Genomic DNA, 22,935 nt, shown 5'->3' with positions numbered 1-22,935 from the left:
TAGGGGGAGACCTGGGGCAGGGGAGGAAGGGGGAGGGGAACTAGGGGGAGACCTGGAGAAAGGGGAACCGGGTTAGGGGAACTAGGGGGAGACCTAGGGGAGGAAAGGAAGGGGGACCTGGGGGTGGCCCCCAATGGCCTGGCTCAGGCAGCCCCTCGGTCTCCATGGAAACAGGGGGAGCCCCCTCCCCACCTCTCCAAAGGACCCGCCAGTCTCTGCTCCATTAATACAGACGTGTGTGGCGGGAGAGTTTGGAGGGGAAGGACCTTAAGGCTGTATTCCTGATTATCTGAAAGAAGTGTGCCTTGCACACGAAAACTCATACCTGGAATAAGCCTTTGTTGGTCTTCATGGTGCCCCCGGACCCTAAATCTGTTCTGCTGCAGTCCTAGGAGCACTTTCCTGGGGGTAAGGGCCACTGAACAAAAGCGGGCTTACTTCTTAGGAGGTGTGCTTTGGATCGCTCTCTTAATTTTCTTCTTCCCTGTTATAGACTTTTAAAAAATACAGCATCTGTTTTTGAGTGTTTTTCTTTGGGGGGGGGGTTGAGCAAAGGTGGCTTTTATATTACAGGTCTGTAGTTCTTTCTTTCTTTCTTTCTTTCTTTCTTTCTTTCTTTCTTTCTTTCTTTCTTTCTTTCTTTCTTTTTTTTTTTTTTTTTCCCCCCCCCCCCCCCCCGCCGCCGGAGCAGGCTCAGGCAGCTTACAGAAAATTGCAACAAGTAAATAACAGATAAAAGCATCAATATAGATATCCTCACAAGTCATAACATAATTACTAAAACCAATTTATATGATTATGACCGTACAATAGTAGCAGTAAAAATATAGATTACAGTCAGCAAATAATTTTTTTCTGCAGGTAAGCTGGGTCTTAGATTATTAGGTGCAGAGTGGGGCTGGGATGAAATAATTCCCCCCCCCCCTTTAGTTCCCAGTTATCCGAGTGTCAAAACAAAGGTGAGTTTAGGGAGGTCTGCAAGGTTTTTAAAAATAATTGACAGGGTGGTGCCTTTCTGGCAGATGCCTCTTTTGCATTCCACCATATGGGCTGTTAAGGGGTGGGGGTGCGAACTGAGTGTTTGGGGTGGGTCAAAGAGCCAGATAATATCAGGCCCCTTCAGGGCCTTTCCTCTGATGTGTGCACGTCTCTCTGGTCTCTTTTTGTGAAGGAGTCACTTCCTCTTGGAGAAGTTTAGGAGACAGGAGGAAAAGGTTGGAGGAGAGTGAGAGTGTGGTCAGGGAAGGGATCGAATGGCCTCGCCTGAGTAATCAGAGGGGTTGGGTTTCTTCTGGGGTTGCTGCCGACTTGCTTCTCTCCCTTTCCTGTGTAATCCGGTAGCTGGTACCTTCCTGTAACCTGTAAGTATTAAAGGACCTCAGATGAGCTCTTTTTATATAGTGTTTGTGTTTGCGGGTTTACGGGGGAAAGGTGGGGTTCGGAGGGCTGTGGCTTAGTGGCAGAGCCTCTACTTGGCGTGCAGAAGTTGGCAGATTCAATTCCCAGCATCTCCTGTTAAAAGGATCAGGTGGCAACTGATGTGAAAGTCTGCTGCCTGAGACCCTGGAGAGCTGCGGAGTGGGACTGTGGATAGAGCCTCTGCTTGGCACGCAGAAGGTCCCTGGTTCAGTCCCCGGCATCTCCAGTTAAAGGATCTGGCGGTAGGTGATGGGAAAGACCTCCACCTGAGACCCTGGGGAGGCGCTGCCAGTCTGAGTATGATGCTGAACCTGATGGACCGATGGCCTCATTTAGCAGGAGGCCGGTTCGTGTGTGAGTAATGGTGGCTTTTAAATTATAGATCTGCTATTGTTTGTAATTAATATTGTTATAGATGCGCTGCAGAGGTTTGTCACGCTGGCGGGGTCACAATACCGAGTGAATTCCTGGAATGCATTCGCGGGGTGCATCGCCGAGGGCCTTTTAAACGTTTTGCGCACTCTTTGTGGAATAGAAACAAAACCTGAACTTCGAACTGACTAGCAAGAGGATGAACAGACACAGAAAAGGAAGACGTTTAAACACGTCAGGACATTTTTTTGGGGGGGGGGGACTTCAGTTTTTATCAAAGTTGCTGTAAGGTTTTGTTTTGGTTTTTGGTACCTGGGAAATGGTCTTCCAGGGATGCTTATAGAGCCGCAGCCGATTCAGGGTGCTCACGGGAAGCCCACCTCATGCGGTACAGATACGGAGACAAGACTTCATGACATTCTTCCATCTGAGTTAGTGTGCCATGTGCGTGACTGAGAGCTGTGCAGGGTTACTCAATTTGGGGCAGCAGGAAAAATAAACTTCCTTCTCGGTAGCTGTTTCAGTCAGTCCACCAGAATATGCCGAAGTGCGGACTTCTGTGAAATTGGTTCTGAAACAGATTGTAACAGAAATGAGGCAGTTTCCACAGATAGAGGTACTGCCTGCCTCCCATTGGACTGGGAGTCTTAATTCTGGTGCTTCTTACTTTGTGTTGTCCCTATTTCATGTTGTGAGTTAGAATGGATAAAAGGAAGTACTTCTTCACCCAAAGAGTGATTAACACTTGGCATTCACTGCCACAGAAAGTGGTGGCGGCTACAAGCATGGACGGCTTCAAAAGGGAATTAAATAAGCATATGGAGCAGAGGTCCATCAGTGGCTATTAGCCACAAGGGATAGATAGGGGCTCTTGGGCAAGTTATGCTCTGTCTTCTTGGTGCTTGGGGGGGGGGGGTCAACAGGGGGAGGGCTTCTAATGTCCTGGCCCCACTGGTGGACCTCCTGATGGCACTGGTATTTCTGGCCACTGTGTGATACAGAGTGTTGGACTGGATGGGCCTTTGGCCTGATCCAACATTGGCATCTCTTATGTTCTTATGAGTGGAAGAGCTGTTTATTTGACTCCTGAAAGACAAGTCTGTGTAACTTCAGGTGCACCCCCAAAAGCACTTTTTGACACCCCCCCAAACTTTTTAACAGACGAATATAAATTTACAAAGCTACAATGAGCTACTTTTCAGGATAACATTCTTTTCAGGGCAGAGCAGCTCATGGAATGAAAGATCTTCACTTTAAATCTTACCGAAGAAAACTCTCAGACTCCCTGGAAAGGTACGCTGTTTGGGTCTATTAATGGACCTTTAATCTCTTTGGTCTCTCTAAAAGAAAGTAGAGAACTACCACATACAGAGCCCTGGCGATCAAACTTGTGTTTAAGTTGGGTTGTCTGTTTATTTAAAAGAGAATGGGAGAAATCTAGGTTTTTCTTTTTTTTCTCCCCGATGGGGAATTTTTTATTGCATTTTTATTAAAACTACAAACTATAACAGAAATAAGGTTCCTGGTTTCGCTTCAGATTGCATAAATCTTTCGCCTTTTAGAAATCTAGGTTTTTCCTTCCACCCCATCCTGAATTTCCACCTCCTCTTTTCAGGTATATGGTTTCTACCATTGAAATCTACTCTGAGGAACTGCCTAAGTTGCTGCAGCAGCAAGAAGTTGCATATGAACTTGCCTCTTACTTTATTTACTCTCAGCACTGTTTGTCCTTCAGCTTCGTAACTGTTGACCAAAGGGAGCCTGAAGAATGTCGCAAATACCACAGTCTTGTGCTGTAGAGCAAGCCCATTGGACTATTTGCCTTACTAAATGTGACAAAAGTGTATACTTCTAGCATGCAAGCCAGGGAGAGTAAAATCGGTACCTTCCATTCCAGCCGCAGAGCTGTCTCTGTGTAAGTAACAGGAAAGAAGACATTAATATTTAAAAGGTGGCGCGCAGACTTTGGGCTAACTGGGACAGCTTAGGCTGGTCAGATCTCAGAAGTTAAGTAGGGGTTGGATGGGGGGGCCCACCAAAGAAGTCCGGGGCCGTGACGCAGAGGCAGGCCACTGGCAAGCCACCTCTGAATGACTGTTGCCTTGAAAACCCTCTGGGGCTGTGACTTGATGGCACTTTATATGTGCACGCGCACACATGCACAAGGAGACTTCAGAGCCGTTGGTGCTGGATTGTGAAGTTGACATCATTTAGGGTCCTGCACATGCATGATTTTTCAAGTCACCCAGTTCCCTAGTAAAGGTAAAGGTTCCCTTGCTCAAAAGCCAGTCGAATCCAACTCTAGGGTTGCGGTGCTCATCTCCATTTCAAAGCTGAAGAGCCAGCGCTGTCCGAAGACATTTCCGTGGCCATGTGGCCGGCATGACTAAACACCAAGGCGCACGGAACGCTGTTACCTTCCCACTGAAGTGGTCCCTATTTATCTACTTGCAATTTCTTGCTTTCAAACTGCTAGGTTGGCAGGAGCTGGAACTAGAGACGGGAGCTCCCTCCGTCATGCGGCACACTTGGGTCTCGAACTGCTGAACTACCGACCTTCCACAGCCTGCAGTTCAGCGTCTTAACCACTTGAGCCACCGCAGCTCTTCCCTATTAGCCTGTTATTGTTTTCATTAACAAAGCTGTTCCTACATAATAGAGTTTGCCTCACCTGTATCTTAATGCTGTGTATTCCTGGGAGGACTTTTGAACTCGGACTGCTTCTTAAGATTCATTTTCACAAGTACGCCGAGGATCCCTCGAAGGCATACCACAGCTGACGCTTTAAATGAAGACACTTGTTTCTAAGTAGTTCTTTGCACGATGCTTCTTCTTTTCTTCCAGCGTAGCACGTGGGTTTTTTGCTGTTCCAGAAGTGAAAGACTGAATGTAAACTTTGCCAACATATATGGATTTCAGTTCTGTTAAACCTGAGGCGGTTTTGTGTGTGTATGGGTAGCTAGCTTCTAATCCCGCAGTTCTCAAACCTGGGACCCCTATTTTGATTTTAAATTTTTCACAGAGCCCTTAGGCCCTCCCTTCCTTCGTCACCAGCATCTGCCCAATTGTCAGTTTAGCCGCCTTTTGGAGTGTGAGGCAGGCCCCACGCTGTCTCAGGGAGGCCCCCCGTTCTGTGGGGTCAGCAAAACAAGACTGGAAAGACCATGTCAGGTCTCTGTTGAAGCAAGGTTAAGTAAAATATTTGTAATGTCTGTACGTAGCCTAAAAGGTCAAGTCTCGGAGAGTAGCTGATTCCGTGGGGCCACTGCTCAAAGGGCCCCGACCTCAAGCGTTAATCCGTCTCACTCGATTGGAAGGGACTTTGTGCCAGAGATAGCAAGAAGCTTCCAGACTGGCTATTAACTTGCAGGCTGAAGAGGAGTGGGGAGAGGTCTGGGAGCGCTTTTGAGTAGCTCACAGAAACAGAGAAAAGGGCCAGCCCCACAAACCACCTGATGCTCAGCTGAAAGCTGTTCTGATAGTCCATAGATATGGGGGAGTGTATCTCTGTGGTGAAATCTGTTGCGCTGGAAAATAATGAAAGCCAGCTCATTTTTTGTATCTGAACTTAGTGCCTGTGATGACTGTATTGATATTGTACATTTTGGCTCCACCCAGCCAATTGGTGACCCTTGGATTTTCCAGCTAGTTCCCTGAGCTGGTGAGGAGGGGCTGTAGCTCAGTGGAAGAGCATCTGCTTGGCGTGCAGAAGGTCCCAGGTTCAATCCCCAGCATCTCTAGTCGAAAAGATCAGGTCGTAGCCGATGTGAAAGACCTCTGCCTGACACCCTGGAGAGCCTCTGTCAGAGTAGACCGTTCTGACCAACGCTCCCTCTAAGCTGTGGAGTCTTGTGAGGAAAAATCCTACTTTGTGAGCTACTGGCATTAAAGCTGTGAGTGAGCCATTTGGCTGCTGCAAAAATCGGTTTGCTCTGGAGCCATCCTTCCTGAGTGAAGACAAAAATGCACACGTCAGAGGCTAAAGAACTGTGAGCTCACTCACACTCACTCAGCTTAGAGGGAACACTGGTTCTGACTCTGTTGGACCAAAGGTCCGATTCAGTAGAACGCCGCTCCATGTGATCCAGAAGCAAGGGGACTCGGGGTGATGGTGGCTGTGTGAGTGCCCACCGTTCGCAAGAGGGGGAAGCCAATTCCACCCCCTTTCCTTCAGACAGAGAGTCTCTGCTCCCTTTCTAGAAACCTTGGAGGGCTCTGTCTCTTATCAGCTCCCCTTCTGTCCTGACAAAAGATATGTGGACCCGACCCCCCGCCCATGTTTCTCAGTTTGGGGAGTCCAATCCAATCCAAAGCCTTTTATTGGCATATAAATAAAGATTTTTGTTGTTCAGTCGCACAGTCGATTCCGACTCTTCGCGACCTCATGGACCAGATCACGCCAGGCCTTCTGGTCTTCCACTGTCCTCTGAAGTTTGCTGAACTTCATGTTCGTTGCATCTATGACACTGTCTAACCATCTCATCCTTTGCCGTCCCGTCTTCTTTGACCTTCAATCTTTCCCAGCATCAGGGTCTTCTCCAGTGAGTGCTCCCTTCTCGTTTGGTGGCCAGAGTATTTGAGCCTCAGTTTCATTATCTGGCCTTCCAGGGAACAGTCAGGGTTGATTTCTTTTAGGATTGACTGATTTGATCTTCTTGCAGTCCAAGGGACTCTCAAGAGTCTTCTCCAGCACCATACTTCAAAAGAATCTATTCTTCGGCGCTCGGCCTTCCTTATAGTCCAACTCTCGCAGCCATACATGACTACTGGGAATACCATTGCTTTGACCATGCGGACTTTTGTTGGCAGTAATCTAAATACAAAGTCATGCAGAGTAAAATTAAAATTGCAGAGTAACATCACAGAGTAACATCATCATAAAACCTAATTCATAATATCACTTATTAGGCTGTAGGACAATGGCACTGCAGAGAAACTTTGCTACTATTTCAGTTATTTCTGTATCTGGATTATTGAGCAAGAAAAGGAGTTTAAAATCATCAGGGGTCTCTAAAAATTGGCCTAATCTGGGATATAGGAAATCCCGATGGGACGCCAGATAGAGCGGGCACTGGAGGAGGACATGGGCGACAGTTTCAACACAGTCTTTCATACAAGGACAGCACCTGCTAGGATAGGGAATCCCCTTGGGATCTGCCAGATAAGATAGCTGAAGGAAGAACATTAAATCTAGCCAAGGAGATGGCTCTACGCAAATTTGGAGCTGTGAGTTGATAGAGGTATACTGCTAGAAGATTTGCATTAGGATCAGTTTGGGGAGTACTGCTTGAGTGCTGCTTGCATCGGTGGGCTTGATTAAACACTAGGATCCCGATGAATAGTTGATTAAACATCAGCCGCGTCTGTCTCCCTCGCACATGAAAAAGCGTGGTGCAACCGTTTGCTGGATTTCTCCTTGTCTTGGGGTTATCAGCAATGCTTCCTCTAAGCTGGGAATCTTGTGAGTAAAAATTCGGCTTTGTAAGCCACTGGCATTAGAGTTGTGAGCAAGCCATTTGGCTACTGCATAAATTAGGTTGCTCTGGAGCCCTCCTCCCCAAGCTGCGATAAAAATGCGTGAGCCAGAGGCTAAAGAACTGTGAGCTGGCTTACACTAACTCAACTTAGAAGGAGCAGTGGTTATCAGCCACCTGGAGAAAACATGTCCAGCTCCCTTGATGGAGGCTCAATGGGATGTTATTTACCAGGTGATGGTCTTTATCTCCCTGCCGCGAAAAGCCTCACCTGCCCATGTTCACATATTTAAGCCTCTGTTAAAGGGGCAGGGCTTTTTTCTCCAGGTGGTTGGCAACTCTGCCTGTTCCGTAGCAGCTGCATTGTACAGCCTGCACAGAATGCGCGAGGCCAGCATTCAGTATGGTGCTGAATGCTGATCCTCTAAACTGGAACGTTAGTCGGCTGCATCAGGTGGCTCGCACGAAACCTAATAGCAGGAGTTCAGGTATCCCTCGGTGAATGGAAGATGGCAGCCTTTATTCGAGCACTGACTGTATATAGGGACTATAGTGTTTCTGATAAAGCGGCCTGTTGCGATACAATCCGGCGATATATGATAGATGATGTATGTTTACTCTGGCTAAGCTAAGTGCGGTATGAAGTGTTTCTCTGTGTGTGTGTGTGTCTCAGTTGTAAATCTGAATTTTAATACACTGATAGGGAAGCGTTGGGTTAGGATATTGGATATTGAGAGACTCTGGTTAGGACTGTGTCTGAAGAAGAGTGCATGCACACAAAAGCTTATAGCTCAAATAAAACTTTGTCGGCCTCAAAGGCGCCACTGGTTTCAAACTTTGTTCTGCTGGTTCAGGCCAACACAGCTACCTACTTGAATCTGGGTAGGTGGTTTGGCGTGTAAAGTATCAATACCTTTTGAGTCTTGGAGGTAATTTGTGCAGACTGTTTGGGTTGCAGCACGAAGGGCGTGAATGTAATGCTTAGGAAAGTGTTTTGGACGAGACCGCTGGTCCATCAAAGTCAGTATTGTCTATTCAGACTGGGAGTGGCTCTCCAGGGTCTCAGACCGAGATCTTTCACACCACCTACTGCCTTGTCCTTTCAACTGGAGATACCAGGGATTGAACCGGGGACCTTCTGCATGCCAAGCAGAAGCCCTGCCACTGAGCTACAGCCCCAGTTCATGGCTCTCCAGGGTCTCAGGCAGAGGTCTTTCACATCACCTACTATCTCGTCCTTTCAACTGGAGATGCCGGGGATTGAACCGGGGACCTTCTGCATGCCAAGCAGAAGCTGTGCCACTGAGCTACAGCCCCAGTTCATGGCTCTCCAGGGTCTCAGGCAGAGGTCTTTCACATCACCTACTATCTCGTCCTTTCAACTGGAGATGCCGGGGATTGAACCGGGGACCTTCTGCATGCCAAGCAGAAGCTGTGCCACTGAGCTACAGCCCCAGTTCATGGCTCTCCAGGGTCTCAGGCAGAGGTCTTTCACATCACCTACTATCTCGTCCTTTCAACTGGAGATGCCGGGGATTGAACCGGGGACCTTCTGCATGCCAGGCAGATGCTCTAGCACTGAGCCACAGACCCTCCCCTCTTATTCCTCCAGACAGTTCTTTTTTTTTTTTTAACAAAATAACTTTATTTTTTTAACAACTACATATACAAAATAACATACAATCTCTAGACAGTCACCAAAATAACATTTTCATGTCTATTGATTATCTACAAGTAAGCAAACCTGGCTTAAGACTTGGGAGGTTGCGCTGGGAAGTCAGCTGTCAGAGACGTAAGATGATTTTTGTTCGGACGCACCGAGAATCGGATTGTCAGTTGAAGCAGAACTGAATAACGGCCGTATCCAAGGGCCGTCCGGAGCGCTTTTGGGCTTTTGAGCTGTCCTGTTGTAGCCTCTCACTCCCACTTCTGAAGGTTGGGGGTCCAGTGACGTGAGGAACAGTGGCAGGAAGGGGGAAACTTCTTGCTGTTGTGTTCCTCACCCTACCCCTGCATGGCAGCCTTTTTAGGCAAAGGCCTCTTTATTTCCCCCTTGCAAGGAATTTAGCTGTCTGTGCTACATTATTGATAACTTCATCATGCTGGCCTTCCGGTGCCATCAATAGATGCTTTGTGAGTGACATCGCCGCCCACCGCGCCAGGGGGGGAAAAGATGTTCTGCTTGTGCTGTTGGCTCATGCTGTGCTGAAGAAGTTGCCAATATTGTTGGCAGGGGTCATTTCGTAGAAAAAGAGGTGCAGGAGCTCATTAGCATAACTCATTTGCATATGCCACACCCCCTGACATCACCGGAAGTGTGTCAGAAGGCAACCCCCACCACTCAGGCTCCACTGGACTGTTTTGGATTGCTAGCTATTGGGGGGTGGGGAGGAATGTACAGATCTGTCCTTGCAGAGGAGGGAGAGCTTGTACCTGAATAAAACTTGGTCTGAAAGGTGCCACTGGACGGTTTTGGACCGGGGGGGCCCAGGGGGGAGCTATGCAACTTAACTGGCTGCTTCTTGGTCTGACTGAGGGCTGCTGGGAGCAGGGGGTGGGGCTTGTTGCATGTGCCCGCCCCCTGGGCTCTTTACTGCCGGAGCTCTGCTCCTGTGCGCTCCTGCAGGAATTGACCCCTGATTGTTGGTGTCTTGTACAAGCCGTGTTACCAAAATGTTGTTTTGGGATATCCCTCGAATGACTTTCAAGGCACCGATTTGCAGACGTGTTGACCTCAGCACGCTCTCAGTACGCTTCTTGAAAAGGGTTCCCGTGAAACAACAAATAACTTTTCAGATAAACTAAGGTCATCTGCCAAAATGAGGTTTGCGCTGTCTAATCTGTAGAAGCAAGAGTAAGTTTCTTCCTGAAACACATGGTCATCACCTACTCCGCAAAATTGAAAATGCCGTCGAGTTCTTACTCTCTTTGCTTTGTTGTGAATAGGAATGACCAAAATAGTTCAGTGAAGCTCATACTGTGTTAAGCATTAAAAAAACGAGTGGATGCTAAGAAAACGTTTCCTGTAGAGTTTGTGGTAGAGTTTTTAATGGTCAGTGAAGGGTCTTGTCCTAAGTTAAGAGTAAGAGATGAAAAGCATCTCCCCAACATGGGGCCTGTCAGCACCTTTTTTGGCATCTGCCAAATGTTTTTAGAAAGGTTGTTGTTGTTGTTCAGTCGCACAGTCGAGTCCGACTCTTCGCGACCCCCTGGACCACATCACGCCAGGCCTTCCGGTCTTCCGCCGTCCTCTGGAGTTTGCTCAATTTCATGTTCTTTGCCTCGATAACACTGTCTAACCATCTCATCCTTTGCCGTCCCCGTCTTTGACCTTCAATCTTTCCCAGCATCAGGGTCTTCTCCAGTGAGGGCTCCCTTCTCGTTTGGTGGCCAAAGTACTTGAGCTTCAGCTTCAGTATCTGGCTTTCCAGGGAACAGTCAGGGTTGATTTCTTTTAGGATTGACTGATTTGATCTCCTTGCAGTCCAAGGGACTCTCAAGGGTCTTCTCCAGCACCATAATTTGAAAGCACCTATTCTTCGGCGCTCAGCCTTCCTTATAGTCCAACTCTCGCAGCCATACATGACTACTGGGAATACCATTGCTTTGACCATACGAACTTTTGTTGGCAGGGTGATGTGTCTACTTTTTGTTATGCTTTCTAGGTTTGCCATCACTTTTCTCCCAAGGAGCAGGCGTCTTTTAACTTTGCGGCTGCAGTCACCGTCTGCAGTGATCTTGGATCCCAGGAACGTGAAGTCTGTCACTTTCCACAACTTCCCCCTTCTGTTTGGCAAGGAGTGATGGGGCCGCCGGACGCCATGATCTTCGTTTTTTTGATGTTGAGTTTCAAGCCAACATTTCTGCTCTCCCCTTTCATCCTTAGCAAGAGGCTCTTTAGGTCCTCTTCACTTTCTATCATTAGGGTGGTATCGTCTTTTAGAAAGTGGGTGGGGCCAAATGGGGCTTCTGCCCAGCAGAGCTGTTGACCAGCAATTGGAGCTCTGATTGGCCATGCAGATTTTAAAAAACTGTTTAGCAGCGGCTTCCACCACAGCACACGGATCACAGCACGGGTGTTGATGAGAAGAGAAGAAGAAGAAGAGAAGAGATTGGATTTATACCCCGCCCTTCACTACCCAAGGGTGTCTCAGAGCAGCTTACAAACTCCTTTCCCTTCCCCTCCCCACAACAGACACCCTGTGAGGTAGGTGGGGCTGAGAGAGCTCTTGACAGAAACGGCTCTTTTTCAAGAACAGCTGTGCCAGAACTACGGCTTGCCCAAGGTCACCCAGCCAGGTGCAAGTGGAGGAGTGGCGAATCAAACCTGGTTCTCCCAGATTAGAGTCCGCGCACTTAACCACTACACCAAACTGGCTCCTTGATGGCGACGCCTGTGCGGGCACACATCTGCCCAGTGCTGCGTGACCTGCACTGGCTGCCTATCGAATTCCGGATCCGTTTCAAGGTGCTGGTAAGTAAAGGTAAAGGTTCCCTTGCTCGAAAGCCAGTCGAATCCAACTCTAGGGTTGCGGTGCTCATCTCCGTTTCAAAGCCGAAGATCCAGCGCTGTCCGAAGATGTTTCCGTGGTCATGTGGGCGGCATGGCTAAACACTGAGGCGCACGGAACGCTGTTCCCTTCCCACCGAAGCGGTACCTATTTATCTACTTGCAATTTCTTGCTTTCGGACTGCTAGGTTGGCAGGAGCTGGAACTAGAGATGGGAGCTCACTCCATCACGCGGCACTCGGGCCTCGAACTGCCGAACTACCGACCTTCCACAGCCTGCAGTTCAGCATCTTAATCACTTGAGCCACCGCAGCTCCAAGGTGCTGGTACTTAACCTTTAAAGCCCTATGCGGCCAGGGGCCAGCATACCTTCGAGACCACCTCTCCCCATATGAGCCCCGTAGAGCACTGAGGTCCACCAACCTACATCTTTTGGTGGTCCCCGGCCCCAGCGGCGTCTGACGTGCCCCGACCAAGGCCAGGGCTTTCTCGGCCCTGTGGCCCTGCCTGGTGGAATGAGTTGCCTTTTGAGATCAGGGCCCTGCGGGATTAATTACAATTCCCCAGGGCCTGCAGGACGGAGCTCTTCCGCCGGGCTTTTGGTTGAGGCAGCGGGTGTCCCATTCCTTGGGTCGGCTCCCATCTGTAGCCTGGGTCCTGAGATCATAAAGATTTTTTAAAAAACTCTAAATCTTAATTCCATCAACCACTGAGGTATCTGGTTGTTATTAGCGTTGTATGGCACATACGTTATTTATTTTGTATCATATTTTAGACTGTTGCCACCAGTGTTCCCTCTAAGCTGAGTTAGTGTGAGCTAGCTCACAGGCTTTTAGCCTCTGGCTCACACATTTTTTGTCTTGGCTCAGGAAGGAAGGCTCCAGAGCAAACTAATTGATGCAGTGGCCAAATTGCTCTTCACAACTTTAATGCCAGGAGCTCACAATGCGGAATTTTTGCTCACAAGACTCCACGGCTTAGAGGGAGCATTGGTTGCAATCCGCCCTGAGCCCGTTAAATGGAGGGTGGGAGAGAAATCCAAATAAATAAATAAAATAAAATAAATAAATTCTCTGTGTTTCTGCTGGAACGTATTTTAAAAGGCATCCTGTTAAACAGGGCTTCTGCCACCTGAAATGCTGAAGAGTTTTACTGTCAGAGTTAGGCATGACCCCACTCCCCGACAGCCGTTTGGTGGCTGTGTCCACTATGATTTGACAGAAAGACCCCGCAGGCTCAGCAAGTTTGGCAACCCCCGAGCCAGCATAACGCCGAATGGCTTTCATCATTCCCTCTCTGGGTTTCTCTTCTGAGAGAGAGCCAGTTTGGTGTAGTGGTTAAGTGTGCGGACTCTAATCTGGGAGAACCGGGTTTGATTCCCCACTCCTCCACTTGCAGCTGCTGATGTGACCTTGGGTCAGTCACAAGCTCTGGCACAACTGTCCTTAAAAAAGAGCCGTTTCTGTCAGAGTTCTCTCAGCCCCACCCACCTCACAAGGTGTCTGCTGTGGGGAGGGGAAGGGAAAGGAGTTTGTAAGCCGCTCTGAGACTCCAAGGGAAGGGCGGGGTATAAATCCAATCTCCTCCTCCTCTCCTCCTCTTCTTCTTTCTTCTTCTTTCTTCTTCTTTCTTCTTCTTTCTTCTTTCTTCTTCTTTCTTCTTCTTTCTTCTTCTTTCTTCTTTCTTCTTCTTCTACTGTTTATAAACTGGAGAACAAAGTTTGAGTCCACTGGCGCCTTCAAGACCAACAAAGTTTAATTCTGGGGATGAGCTTTTGTATGCACGCACACCTCTTCAGAGACATTGAACCATACTTCCTCAAGCCTTGCGTATAAGTAGAGGGAGGGGAGGGTGGTTAGTTGCCGGGAAGGGCAAGTTAAAAGAGTCCAAGATGTAACTGAGCAATAAGTATAGCTAAGATTGGATTAAAGTAATTGGTAAGACCTGTGAATAGCAGCAAATTAGCATGCAGATAAGGGGCCACGGTGGCTCAGAGGTTAAGACGCTGAGCCGCGGACCGGAAGGTCGGTAGTTTGGCAGTTCGAGACCCGACTCTGGCCCCAGCTCCTGCCAACCTCGCAGTTCGAAAGCAAGACATTGCAAGTAGATCAATAGGTACCGCTTCGGTGGGAAGGTAACAGTGTTCTGTGTGCCTTGGCATCTAGTCACGCCGGCCACGTGACCATGGAGAAGTCTTTGGACAGCGCTGGCTCCTCGTCTTGGAAATGGAGATGAGCACCGACTGGCTTTCGAGCAAGGGAGACCTTTACCTTTACTAGCATACAGATAACAAAAGACTTAACAAACAGATGTGACAACTGAATATGAGTCCGGTGGCAACTTTAAGACCAACAAAGCTTTATTCTGGGGATAAGCGAGAACTGAGTGACTTCGCATGTATAGATTCACACTTCTTCAGATACATTGAAGCAGACTTCCTCATGCCTTGCATATAAGTGTGTGTGTGTGGGGGGGGGTTAGTCCCTTGTTCTGGTCCCTGGCTTAAAAAAATAAGCCTGTCATTGACAAATATGATCCCCAGGCAGGCCTCACTCCCCCGGCTTTCTGTCACAGTATATTTAGTCCTACAGCACGGATTCCACTTTCAGAAAGAAGGGAAAACTTGCTGTCTGCTGTCTTCCATCCTAGCGGCAGACAAGCGATCGCTGTTCCAGCCCCACCAGGCAACCCCCCTAGCTACCCCTGCCCAGCTAGAAGGCGCTTGGCGAGTCAGCCTGTCCCTTGATCGTAAGGGAGTGGCGGGCAGTTGTCCTGGCTCACAGCACCAGGCGATCCCAGTCGTAGCTTAGTTCCTTAGCATCTGTTCCACAAACTGTGCGCTTAGCATGTACAGTCAAATCCTTCCTTCCTTCGCACCATCTCCTCTTTCCTTTGGTCTAATTTTCCTAGGGTCACACTGGTTATCTGGTGGAGGAAAGTGCCTTCAGGTCGCAGCTGACTCATGCCGAAGTCAAGGCCAGAAGCGTTCAGAGGTGGTTTGCATAAGTGACTCTGGCCTTCCTCGGTAGTCCCCCATTTAAGCACTAACCAGGACCGACCCTGTTTAGCTTCCACGATCTGACGAAACCAGGCTAGCCTGGTTATCGCGAAACGACAGAAAGTTGTACACAAGCGCTACACAACAGCTAGAATTATCACATGATATTATTTTTTGTTGTTCAGTCGCACAGTCGAGTCCGACTCTTCGCGACCCCATGGACCAAATCCCGCCAGGCCTTCCTGTCTTCCGCCATCCTCTCAGTGTTAAACATATTATACATGTAGGACAAACATTCTGAAATGAGTTTGAGAGGGTGCTAGTTTATTTCAGCTCCAGTTTATCTGAGTTCTAGTATCGGTATCTTTGCCTCGTCGTACATATTTTTCTTCCCTTTTCAGGTTGACCTGCACAGCGCAGTTTGCTCTAGTTCAAGGAGAGCTGCTCCTTTGTTTTCCCGAAGGACCGGGGATGGATCAGATAGATAAAACAAGCTATTGTATTCAAGTTTCTCCGTTCCAAAGTGTGGTGGCAGGGGCATTAAAGTTGTGTCAACAAACAGAACCTGCTTGAACAGATCTGTCAAATAAGCCAGAAATGCAACATGCCACAACGTTCTCCCTATTTCCACCCCTTTCTTCACCCATTGTGCACAAATGTCACTGAGGATTTTTTAAAAAATGGAAACAGAAAAGGAAGGATCGTCAAATCGGTACTGCTCGATAGCCAGGCTAATATCAAACGTGAAAGTCACAGCTCAAAAACATGAAAATCACAAAACGACAGAAAGCTGCACACAAGCGCTACACAACGATTAGAACTATTGTTGCATTATATTCTTGCAACGAAGCAAATCAAGCCTGTGAAGAGTGTGAAAGAGGTCCGACAAAGTTCTCCGGAGCTAAAAGCTCGTTTCGAAAAGACCTCATCCGAGCGGGATCGTGTGTAACAGGAATGTGTCTTCTTACTCCTCATTCATTGTTGAATAAATTAGCAATGGTCAAGTTGCTTCATAGGAAATGCTCCTCACCGATCGTACTGATGCATAATGTACTCCACATGGGCAATCTGGATAGAAATGCTCAAGCGTTGATCATTTGATCATCAGTACGATCAAGGAGGAGAATTTCCTGTGAAGCAACTTGACCATTGCTAATTTATTCAACAATGAATGAGGAGTAAGAAGACACATTCCTGTTACACACGATCCCGCTCGGATGAGGTCTTTTCGAAACGAGCTTTTAGCTCCGGAGAACTTTGTCGGACCTCTTTCACACTCTTCACAGGCTTGATTTGCTTCGTTGCAAGAATATAATGCAACAATAGTTCTAATTGTTGTGTAGTGCTTGTGTGCAGCTTTCTGTTGTTTTGTGATTTTCATGTTTTTGAGCTGTGACTTTCACGTTAGATATTAGCCTGGTTATCTAGCAGTACCGATTTGACGATCCTTTCTTTTCTGTTTCCATTTTTTTAAAAATCCTCAGTGACATTTGTGCACAATGGGTGAAGAAAGGGGTGGAAATAGGGAGAACGTTGTGGCATGTTGCATTTCTGGCTTATTTGACAGATCTGTTCAAGCAGGTTCTGTTTGTTGACACAACTTTAATGCCCCTGCCACCACACTTTGGAACGGAGAAACTTGAATACAATAGCTTGTTTTATCTATCTGATCCATCCCCGGTCCTTCGGGAAAACAAAGGAGCAGCTCTCCTTGAACTAGAGCAAACTGCGCTGTGCAGGTCAACCTGAAAAGGGAAGAAAAATATGTACGACGAGGCAAAGATACCGATACTAGAACTCAGATAAACTGGAGCTGAAATAAACTAGCACCCTCTCAAACTCATTTCAGAATGTTTGTCCTACATGTATAATATGTTTAACACTGGTGCAAAATATAGCTGTCACCAGGGGTCATTTCCTGCCGGAGCGCACAGAAGCGGAGCTCCAGCAGTAAAGAGCCCAGGGGGCGGGCACATGCAACAAGCCCTACCCCCTGCTCCCAGCAGCCCTCAGTCAGAGCAAGAAGCAGCGAGGTAAGTTGCAGAGCTGGCCCCCCGGTCCAAAACAGTCCAGTGGCACCTTTAATCAGGTTTTATTCAGGTACAAGCTCTCCCTCCTCTGCGAGGACAGATCTGCGCGTTCCCCCCAGCCCCCCAATAGCTAGCAATCCAAAACAGTCCAGTGGAGCCTGAGCGGTGGGTGTTGCTGTATGACACACTTCTGGTGATGTCAGGGGGTGTGGCATATGCAAATAAGTTATGCTAATGAGCTCCTGCACCTCTTTTTCTATGAAATTATTCCTGGCTGTCACCCAATACAGCATTACAGCTGGCCATCCTCAATGAATTGATTTTTGGAATTCAATATTTGATCGATATTTGAACTGCTGCCTTCGGGTAGAAGATATAGGACAATTAAAACAAGGACAAACAGATTAAAAAACAGTTTTTATTCAAGAGCTATTATTGCTTTAAATGCTGTATGAATTGGAATTTGGGTGACATTGGTGGTTTAAGTTGCAATGTGAACCTTAAGGGAGTTATGGGATGGTTGTGAATGGTTGTGTGAGTGTATATGAGTATAATTGTAGATCACCGAATGATTGCATCTTAATTTCGTTGTACTATGTACAATGACAAGAAAGTATATTATTATTATCAGCAAGAGCGCTTGCAGTACGATTTCTGAGATCTGAGTTCTCAGGATTTAGCGTCGTTACCTATACCAGTGCAGCGAGAAATGTTGTTTCTCTCCTTTATTTAGCCCTGTGAGAAACACTTTGGCCGTGCCATCCCTTGGGCAAAGTAAGTCTAGATTGGGGAGGGGGGGCTGTCAAAGTGCAGTGGACTTAGAAGAAGAAGAGGAGGAGGAGGGATTTCTACCCCACCCTTCACTCAGCGTCTCAGAGCAGCTAACAAACTCCTTTCCTTCCCCTCCCCACAACAGACACCCCGTGAGGTAGGTGGGGCTGAGAGGGCTCTTTCAAGAACTGCCCTTTCAAGGACAGCTCTGATGGAACTATGGCTTGCCCAAGGTCATCCAGCAGCTGCAAATGGAGGAGTGTGGACTGGTTCTCCCAGATTAAGAGTCCACGCACTTAACCACTACACCAAGGTGGGGTTTTCAGATGTTCAGAGGTGGTTTGCCACTGTCTGCCTCTGCATAACAACCCTGGGCTTCCTTGGTGGTCTCCCATACAAATACTAACCAGGACTGACCCTGCTTAGCTTTCGAGATCTGACGAGGAGTCTAATCTGGGCTATCCTCCAGCCTAAGCACAGTGAAATCACCGTAGTACATTTGCATGAGGTTGCCCTATTAGTCTAGCTCAGTGGTGGCGAACCTGTGGCACGGGTGCCAGAGGTGGCACTCAGAGCCCTCTCTGTGGGCACGCATGCCATCGCCCCAGCCAGGGCCAGACCACCATTAAAGTGTCGAATTCTCTGCCAAATAATTTTAAGTAAATGAAAGCATTTGGGATTGCGTTTGTTACTTTGTTTGGATCATCTTAAGTTAATGTATGAGTTGTTTTTTTCTAAAGTAAAACCTCAGTATTCAGGTTAAATTGCCGTGTTGGTACTTTGCAATAAATAAGTGGGTTTTGGGTCGCAGTTTGGGCACTCGGTCTCTAAAAGGTTCGCCATCACTGGTCTAGCTTTAAAATTTGAAGTCATTTTTTTTAAGTTTCTTTTTTTGGCGTGGCACTAACTAAATACGTTTTAGCCAGAGTGGTGTGGGAGATAAGACTGTCAGACTACAGTCCGTGAGAACCAGGTTTGAATCCCCACTCTGCCACGGAAGGCTCACTGGATGACCTTGGGGCAGTCGTACACACTCAGCCTAACCTACTTCACAGGGTTGTTGTGAAGATAAAATGGAGGAGAGGAGAATTGTGTAAACTACCTGGGGTCCCTGTTGGGGAGAAAGATGGGGTATAAATGCAATAAATAAATTATTTGTTATTTTCGCTTTATCATGGACCACCTAGGTCCAGAGTAGTGTGTGTTATACAGTCAGCTCTGGGAATAATGTGTGTCCACTTGTCACACACACACACCCACCGCCAGGCTGCTTCAATGGGTCTTGAAGTTCTTTGGAGGTTGGTCTGTTCACGGCCTTGAACTGCTTGCTTGGACTTTTTTGGGGGGGTGAATTTTACAGGAAAACACCCACACAAACCAGATACGGTGCTTTTCTGAAGTGCCCCCAAAATATTTCTGTTCTGGATAACTCTTGGTCCTTCATACTGGGGAACGACTACGCCGGTTCGTGCCGAAATTACAGCACTGACTCCTTTTCAGAACAGGTACGGACAAACAACTTCGGGCGCACGGCTTCTTTCGGCGTAAATAAAGGTTAACTTGCTTTCCATAAATTGTTTTCTGCCCCCAGCTGAGTTCATTTCAGGGCAACTCCTGTACAGGAAAGAACTAACAAGAGACTCAGAGTGCAAGAGGCAGTTGTTGTGTCTTGCTGGCGTGGTTCGGCCTGTTAGCTAGGGTCAAAATCTGACCTTGGTGGCCCAGAACTGCCATCTAGCAACGCATTGTGCCAGTAAATGATTGAATCAATGGCTAAACCCCCAGTTAAAACCACCAGGTAAAACTTCGCCACGGGGGAGGGGGAAACTAAACTTATCAGATCCTTAAAACATGGGTAGGGTTCACGGTCAATTCACTTTTTCCTGAAATACGAGCTCTCATACGTTTGGATACTAATGCAGGAAGGCAAGGCACGCAAGCACTTCTCAATTATGCAAAACTGAAGTATTTGTGAGAACTCAGCTGGGGGTGGAAAACAATTCACGGAAAGCGAGTTAACCTTTATTTACGGCCGAGAGAAGCGATGCGCCTGAAGTTGTTTGTCCGTACCTGTTCTGAAAAGGAGTCAGTGCTGTAATTTCAGCACGAAACAGTGTATTCATTCCCCAGTATGAAGGATCAAGAGTTATCCAGAAGAGAAACATTTTTTGGCACTTTAGAAAAGCATCGTATCTGGTTTGTGTGGGCGTTTTCCTGTAAAATTCCCCCCCCACACACACACACACAAAGTCCAAGCAAGCAGTTCAAGGCCGTGAGCAGCCAAGGACAAATTCCATTAGTTTTCATTAAAGAGAAGCAGGCAGCTGCCAGAAACCTAGATTAGTTCAAAATTCAAACCATAGCAACAGCTGCTTCGCACACCCGTGTCCTTCCCAAATTTGGAACTTTAAAAAAGTGATTAAGTATAGTTTCTCTTTAAAAAATAAAATAAAAAATCCATGTCTCCACAGTAGTCTGATTAAATCGGTCCTTCATTGAGTGCCCACCTTACACACTGCGGGTTGCTTCTTTTTCGGTCTCTGAACCATATTCCTCCGTGCTTGAGATTAAATATAGGTGCTTGAAAGAAACGACTTAAATCTGTTGGATGCTGTAGGCAAAACCGCCTTTGTGAGCAGAATCCTGCAGAAAAGTAGATTAAACGCCGCTTTTACAAAGATTCATCAGCGGGCGACAGTAACGGCAATGTAGGGATTGACCTCTGTTACGCGACTAACGCAGCTGAAAGTTAAGGAGATCTGTGACCCTTTAGGTTAACAGTTTTCTTGTGTCCTGAGCATTCACGGAGTATAGCCTGTACAGAGCCAGTTTGGTGTAGTGGTTAGGAGCGCGGACTCTAATCCGGGAGAACCGGGTTTGATTCCCCACTCCTCCACAAGTGGCTGCTGGTGGGACCTTGGGTCAGTCACAAGTTCTCTCAGCTGTTCGCTCAGGAGCAGTCCTCGAAAGAGCTCTCTCACCTACCTCACAGGGTGTCTGTTGCGGGGAGGGGAAGGGAAAGGAGATTGTAAGCCACTCTGGGACTCCTTTGGGTAGTGAAGGGCAGGGTGTAAATCCATTTTCCTCTTCATTAAATACGTGCTCTTTCAAGGCCAAATTAAGCAAGACATAGGCTATCAACTCCTCCTGATCCATCTTTCTGCGTGCACCCCTTGAGTAGGGCCAGTGCAGCAGCACTGGAAGAGGAAAATTTTTAACTTAGAATCATAGAGTTTGAAGGTCCTCCAGGGTCATCTAGTCCAACCCCCTTTACAATGCAGGAAATTCACAAATACCTCCCTCTCCCCACCCCCAGTGACTGCTGTTCCACGTCCAGAAGGTAATAAAAAACCTCCAGGATCCCCGGGCAAACTGGCCTAGAGAAAAATTGCTTCCTGACCCCAAAGTGGCCATCAGCATTTCCCTGGGCGTGCAAGAACTAAGCCGTGATGCAACCCTTCCCGCCCTCCCTCTCTTTATCAAGAAGATCTCATGATCTTCTTGTTCCTGGTTCTCACTTGCTTCTTTATCTGAGCACTGTCCTTACATATGCAGGTCATAGTTATTCCCTTTGTGAGGACACAGCGCATGCCCACAGAGGGATCTCCGCAAGGCTTCGTGTGTTTAAAAAACAACAAGAAGTTTGCTCTCTGCACGTGTCTGGCACCCTTGGAAGAAGAAGAAAAAGAGTAGGTTTTTATGCCCCTCTTTTCTCTGCCTTCAGGAGTCTCAAAGTGGCTTACAGTCATCCTTCCTCTTCCCACAACAGGCACCTTGTGAGGTAGGCGGGGCTGAGAGAGTTCTGAGAGAAATGTGACTGGCCGAAGGTCACCCAGCAGGCCTCATGTGGAGGAAGGGTAGTGAATCAAACCTGGCTCTCCAGATTAGAGTCCGCTGCTTTTAAGAACAGTAGAAGAGATTGGATTCATACCCTGCCCTTCACTACCCGAAGGAGTCTCAGAGTGGCTTACAATCTCTTTTCCCTTCCCCTCCCCACAACAGACACCCTGTGAGGTAGGTGGGGCCGAGAGAGCTCTGAGAGAACTACTCTTTCAAGAACAGCTCTTATCAGAACTATGGCTTGCCCGAGGTCATCCAGCAGCTGCAAGTGGAGGAGTGGGGAATCAAACCCAGTTCTCCCAGATTAGAGTCTGCGCACTTAGTCACTACACCAAATCGGTACACCATGCTGGATGGGGAGGATTGCGCTCTTGCGCTGCCCTTGTGTGGTGCAGATGAGTTAGTTCCTATGCTTCTCTTTGGTCCATCCATCCAGTACTGGCTTTGGTACATCTGTGCAGTTAGGGTTGTGTAGACTTGGCACATGCTGTCAATTGGGGGGGAACCAGATTTGAGATCCAGCAAAAAAGCTTCACTCTATAGCTTACTCTCTAGTTAGGCCTTTTTAAAGAAGAAAGCAAAACATGTTTGTCAAAACAAAACTTGCCCGGAGTAGGGGTTTTTTTCACCTAGTTGACGTAATCCGGTTCCTAAAATAGTCTGTGTAATTACCGGAACAATTTGTGCCACTCTAGTTTTCCTTCTCAGACAAATTTTTGTGTGTGTATGTAAGGATCTCTTTAGGAACAGAGAGTGCCCGAGTATCTGAATGCTGGAGAACGTAACATACGTCTTCTGAAGTCATCTAAACAAACCAGTTTGGTTTCGAGGTTAGGAGTGCGGACTCTAATCTGGGAGAACCGGGTTTGATTCCCCGCTCCTCCTGGTGTGACCTTGGGTCAGTCACAAGTTCTTTCAGAGTTGTTCTCTCAAGGGCAGTTCTCGAGAGAGCTCTCTCAGCCCCGCCTACCTCACAGGGTGTCTGCTGTGGGGAAAGGGAGGAGTTTGTAAGCCACTCTGAGGCTCCTTTGGGTAGTGAAGGGCGGGGTATAAATCCAGTCTCTTTTCTTCATCTTGCAGGTATTTGGGGTTTCCCCGTTTTTCTTAGGTACCCCTGGGTACATGCATGTTGGACAATTTGCAGTGAGTATCTGTTACTCCTGCTTCACAAGTTTGCTTTAGGAAACAGTGTATCCCTGGTCAGAAATGGCTGGCATGACAGGAAGTCCGAAGCCACCGCTAGCGAATACAAGAACTCGTGGGCACTCCATGAAATTGCTGAGCGGTCGGGTTAGAACAGATAAGAGGAAGTACTTCTTCACCCAAAGAGTGATTAACACTTGGAATTCACTGCCACAGGAGGTGGTGGCGGCTACAAGCATGGACAGCTTCAAAAGGGAATTAGATAAGCATATGGAGCAGAGATCCATCAGTGGCTATTAGCCACAAGGTATAGATAGGGGCTCTGGGGCAAGTGATGCTCTGTCTTCTTGGTGCTTGGGGGGGGGGGGTCAACAGTGG

General features: G+C 47.6%; 1 protein-coding gene across 3 annotated transcripts in view; it reads left to right on the top strand.

Moving 5' to 3' along the window:
• AFTPH (aftiphilin) overlaps nt 1-22,935 on the top strand; it is a 78,407-nt gene that overhangs the window by 635 nt on the left and 54,837 nt on the right. The window lies entirely within an intron of this gene.

This window comes from Gekko japonicus, unplaced genomic scaffold (genome assembly GCF_001447785.1).
Source record: "Gekko japonicus isolate JY-2015 unplaced genomic scaffold, Gekko_japonicus_V1.1 scaffold1100, whole genome shotgun sequence".
NCBI classification, from domain to species: domain Eukaryota; kingdom Metazoa; phylum Chordata; class Lepidosauria; order Squamata; family Gekkonidae; genus Gekko; species Gekko japonicus.
This window is presented reverse-complemented; position numbering and strand designations above follow the sequence as displayed.